This window comes from Anthonomus grandis, chromosome 14 (genome assembly GCF_022605725.1).
Source record: "Anthonomus grandis grandis chromosome 14, icAntGran1.3, whole genome shotgun sequence".
In the NCBI taxonomy this organism is placed as follows: Eukaryota; Metazoa; Arthropoda; class Insecta; order Coleoptera; family Curculionidae; genus Anthonomus; species Anthonomus grandis.
In genome coordinates this window covers 16,049,666-16,055,665 of record NC_065559.1, presented here as the reverse complement: position 1 = coordinate 16,055,665, position 6,000 = coordinate 16,049,666, and positions in this window count along the sequence as shown.

Here is a 6,000-nt window from a genome sequence, read left to right as displayed (position 1 = left end):
TGAGTAGTTCTAGGTTATTTGAGCACAGGAAGTTAACCAGGGAGCGGCCACTTGGGTTCTCATCTCCGCATCCCCAAAGGCCGTGATGTGAATTCGAATCGCAGCCCATGATAAGCGGGAGACCCAAGACTTCATAGTATTTGACCACCGCAGTGACGGCCGAGAGGGGGTTATTCAATTTCGATGGGAAAGTAGGCAGAGCAGACTACCAGATCCTTTCCCGTGTCCATTGAGAGTTTGACGGCTACTAGGTCCCTTGTACAGAGACCTGAGACGAGAAAGCACCGCACATTCCTAGTAAGGATGACTGCGCGAGGATTCTCACAAGGTACATGTTTATGTATTGTGCCGCCAGTTAAACCCAGGCCTTTAACAGAGCCCTGGTAAGTCCAGGGCTCCTGTAATAAGGCGACGTCGATATGGAGCTCAGTGAGCCTTTTGCACAGAACAGCGGTGGACGCTCTTTCATGCTGTATGGTGTGGCGATAGGTGACTGCCAGCACGCTTAGTCCTTGGAGCTGGAAGGGCCATCGTCTACGGATAGCCCTGGCCCCTCAGAAGCTGCGGTGTGAGCAGTAGTGGCTTTTTTTAAGTCGGCGGCCGAGAGCCCAGGGGCCACTGTGGAAGTAGCCACCCTGGTGTCATCAGCCGCTTTCTTGCTCTCGATAAGGGAGATAAAGGCCCTGGTGATGCTATAAAATAGCGAGCCCTGTCTCTCCCTTATCATTTCGGCCGATCCCTCATCCACCCCCACCACCAGCCTGAGGTTCTTAGCCTCTTCCTTGCGCTCCCACACTCTCCACTGGGAGCACGGGAGGCCAGGATTTTGAAGCTCCAGAAGCCTCAGGGTGTCCTTGTCAGATTTATGTCTAATACCCGGGATCCTTAAGGTGGCCCGGCGTAAGCGAAGCGTGGAGGGATCCACTGTTGTCAGCGTGACCCCCTCCCAAGGGGAAAGATTTGGGAGTGCCCGATGGTGCCACTCAAGACTTTCCTGGTTCGCGGCCGTTAACAGAATGTGGTTCCTGATCAACGGCGGTGGATGGAATTGCAGTGACTGTGCCTCACTGCCGAACGAAGTCCGCAGTATGGCCTCAGTCTCAATCTCAAAAACTCTCGCAAATCTCAAAAACTCTCGCAAATCTCAAAAACTTTCAGACTAAAAGTGTTTGGAAGTGTAAAGTATCTTCTTAATGTTCTCGATTATTGAATTGTAGGCTAATGTATAATTTCCATTGACCAATTTTTCGCTTTCACTGAATTAGTTGTACTCTCGTGGGTTTCTAACTCTTCTCGTCTTTGGAAGACTTTTATCGCAAATCGTACATGTCGCATTCATGAAATTCCTAATGTACTGTTGTGTCATGTTTCCAGCAAGGGAGCACGAACTGCCCTATTTTTATAATAAAATAAAATTTTAAATATTGTAGTCATTAAAAATAAACGGATTAAACTCTCCTCGTAACCTACATAATTAACGACACACACATAATACGCCGATTTATCCAATCGGATGGGAGGATAAATCCGCGTGCAGAGAAATTTATGGAAAGGAATGTTGAGTATTTCTGTAAGAGTAAAATAATAGCTGGACGTTGATAGTAAGTAAACTTTACTTGTACAGAGTCTCGAATCAAATGTAAACCGAGGTGACGTCACGCGAAGCTCGTCGGTCCGCGCTACGTCACTGGTTGTCATGCATTTGCTGCGGTCTCTAACATACTTATCTCTACGCATACTAGAGCAGCTGAGAGAGAGTCGCCAGCGAATTGACGGCGACCTATTTGCGCTGCATACTCGTACTCTATTCCGTACTCCGTAGGCTCACCGCCGCCTACACGGTGCCTTCAGGCGCGTTCTCCTATAAATTCGCCGGTCGCTGGTGGCCGCGAAAAGGTAGCCACTACCACAGTTGTAAATAGCTCCAGCGTGCGGAGCTATTTACATCTGTGCCGCTACCAATGGATTTTGACAGCGCTAATGCGTTTTAAATACAATTGGTCTCCTAGAACCTACCGAGTAACTACTATCAAAGACCAGTCGTGGCAGACTAGCGTCCCAGTCGCCACGAATAATAGTATTTGTGTTGTGTGATTATATATCCGGCATCGCCAAGCAAATAACTTGGTAGCTGTCTTCTTTTAAATCTGGTTTTAACAGAGCTTCTGTTAAAAATATAGCTGCCGTGGTAGCTTCCCAGATATCTAGCAACAATATCGTTATTAATTAATTTTTAAATCAGGCCCAGCAACTGCCTGTACATTAATCGAATATATTCTTTTTTTATTTCTAAGGAGTTCCGCATTTGGTCCTCCTGGATTAATGATAGGGACATGGGTACAGTCAATACAACCAGTCACGTTTGAAAAGTTCCCAATTCTCTCGAAATGCCTTTGAACTAGTTCCAAATTATTTGGAAATTTTATATGTTGTCGACTGTGGCCTGAAATTCTTCTAGTAACTTTCTTTATTACACGGCTTATAATAGCTTGGTGGCATTCTCTTAAATTTATTACTATAAAAACTTCGGGGTATAAAATCTTATAAAGGGTTTGGGGGTAACTTCTTGGTCCCCAAAGGAAAAGCAGATTGAGAATTTATTTTTAATGATTTTTGAGGAAAAACATATTTTGCAAGTCTTGATCTGAGCCAAGGCTATTACCAAATGATAATGGCACAAAATTTAATAAATAAAACAGCTTTTGTCACGCAAGATGGACAGTTGGAGTTTTTACGTATGCCATTTGGCGTTTCTAACGCATCAGTAATATTTCAGCAACTAATCAATAATCTTTTTGCTAGGTTAAGGGATCAAATCAGTCTGTATTTACATGAATTCTACTGTCCTCCGAAACAGTTCAAGGCCTTCCAGAAATTTTAAAAAGTGTATTGGAAATTTTGGAAGATGCGAATATAAAATTAAATATTGAAAAGTGCTATTTTTTTGGAACTACCATAGATTATCTGAGATAAGAAATCAGTTGAGAGGGAATTAAACCGGATCAATATAAAATAAATGCTGTAGCAAATTTTCCAAAACCCCAAACATTGCATCAAGTACATACGTCAATTTCATATTTTAGAAAATTCATTAAAAATCATGCAATGATAATTTCTTCTCTAACCAATTTATTTAAAAAAATGCGTCGTGGACTTGGTCAGAAGCACAAGAAAATGCTTTTAACGAAATCAAAAAGCTTTTAACCTCTAGACCAATCGTAAATATTTATGATCCAAGTTTAGAAACTCAGCTCCATACCGATCCGAGTTCATCTGGCGTTGCAGCAATTTTATTACAAAACCACAAGAGTATTTTTAAACCAGTCATGTATTTTAGTAGAGCCACCAGCAGAGACGAAATTTTTTTTCATTCCTGTATTTAAATCCAGAGCTGATTTTGTTGTTTTCGTTATTCTTGTGGGACTGTCTATTAAATAAGTAAGGTCAAAAGTATCTAAGATTTGTAAGAGATAGTCATAGTCCGCAGTTGTTCTATACATAACATAGAACATCATTATTCAAGTCTTCTGTACATATGCAAAGATCACAGTCCTGTAACATTTCAGGCAAAATATCATAAAGAAAAGATAGATTTTTATAGGAAACACCAGGTGGCCGATAAATAACTCCTATGACTATGGAGAGTTCATTTACTTTTAGTTGTAGCCAAAGTTTATCAATTTCATTTTGCAGTTGCCGGATCTCAATAGTTTTGGATCTAAAACTGCTTCTAACATAAAGACCAACCCCTTCCCCTCGCTTAGTTCGGTCATTATGGAAAAAAGTATAGTCCTCGATGTGAAATACTTGAATGTCCATTTCTGGGTCCAGCCAGGTATAAAATTTATAAAAAAATATGTTTATGCCTGCCTAGACTCTGCATATAAGCGTGGTCAATATAAAAGAAAAGAGGGTTTCTTTTCCCAATTGATAAACCTAGTCAGCCTTAACATCCATGGCATATTGACCATTTAGGCCCATAATTAAGTAAATTCAATGTTTAATAGTTTAAATTTCTTACATTGTTCTGTTAAAAACCGAAGTAAGATAAAATATTTTGCGGTTCTCGATAATACCGAGTGAGTAATATAGATGGCAGAAAAAGATTGTCGGAGACAGGTCGTAGCTTGTCTTTGCTTTTGTTGTTAATATTTAAAACTATTCGTATCATTTGTTTCCATTGCGGATCACGAATCGTTGTTTTCGTTGCACTTATTTTTTTGTGTTAAATGTCGATAATATTAATAATGAATACTATTAAATATATTTTAGAAAATAGGTCCACCCTCCTGAAGAAAAGGTTAGATCGACCTATGCTCGATTTATTATCAAGGTAAGTAAAATGAACGGTAATATGCAGATGTTCCTTGAATGTTTAGGCAAAATTATATAAGGGAATAAAGATAAACAATATCATCGTCAAATGGTCTTTATCATATAACTCCACAAGTCGAAATATTTTTTATTCAGTCAAAAAATCCAAATATATATAAGCAGATATTATTTAAAAATACCCAGTTTATACCACCAAAAACGTTAAGTCAGCAGAATGACCGAGCAAAGGCGGGACAAACGGGAGAACTGCGACGGTACTCTAAGTCTAGAAAGAGTAGAGTATGAGATATGCTCGGGTCACGTTAAGATTGCATTACGTCATCTGTAGTCATCGGCCTAATAAATTGTATTATTGAGAAGTAGTGACTTTTATTTAGGGTATAAACCTCAATTTACCTATATATTACGAATTTACATATATATATATATGTACGAGTATCTCTATAAGTGAGTAATAAATTTAGAAAAATACAGGGAATTTGAAATAATTATTTAAACAAGCTAAGAATGAAAATAATGAACAAATACATAATAATAATTTTTAATAGTGGAAGGTTAAAGTTCGAACTTATGGTTATATACGGTAGAGATGATATGATTGATATGTGTGGTAACCTAAGCAGCTCCAGTTTTCTTATTTATTATAAAAAAATAATTTAAAGGAATGCTTTTCCTGAAACCTACAAAATTTTAGAATTTGTGTGCACTACTCCAATGACAACATGTGATTGTGAAAGATATTTTTCATCTCTAAAAAGAATTAGGTGTTTTTTAAGAAGTATGATGGCTCAGGATAAGCTTAATGCTCTTGCTATGCTTTTAATAATTGAAGTATTTGCTGCCTAAAAAAAGAGAAGAATAGGTTTTAAATATAAATAAACAATCTGATTTTCTAGTTTGGTTCTTTAAATATAGGGTGATTCATTAAGAATGGGAATCACTGAACTGGAGATATTACACACCAAAATATGGCGATTGAGCTTAAAATGTCTTATACAAATGTTGCAGGCTTACGAGATACAGAGTATTTAAAGTTGGAATTTTAATTTGAAATTTCTTAATAATTTTGTGATTTTAAGCAGTATCGTCTTGAAAATTGGCGACTTTACGTATTTTGACATGAATATTACGAATTTTGTGGTGATTGTGGCTATTTGTACAGGGCATTAGTTACACCCTATTACTTAGGTAAATTACAACATATCTTTTTTGCCTAATCAGTTATGGCTAAAACGACTAGAAAATCTAAAAGGCGATTCAATTTTGAATAAAAAAGGTACTCTTGTTTATTCCATGTAACTATGAGTTTTTAAGTTATTTGCATTTTAAATATTTAGCGTAAAGAATCCTAAGCCACCGTTATTACATTGACTTTTTTTCAAGTAGTTTTACTAGTTTACTAAACGAGGTGTCTTCAATTGGAAAAACAATCATTTGTGGAAATTTACATGTTCTAAACGAACGACATTTTCAGCATGAATTCAAGGTAAATATTTGGTGTGGGGTGATATCCGGTTTTTTTATTGGTCCTTTTGAACTTCCTTCAAACCTAAACCGGCCGCTCTACTTAAACTTCCTTGAACAACAGTTAAACCCACTGCTAGAAGATGTACCACTAGCCATAAGGCGGAACGTGTGGTTTACGCAAGACGGGGCGCCGCAACA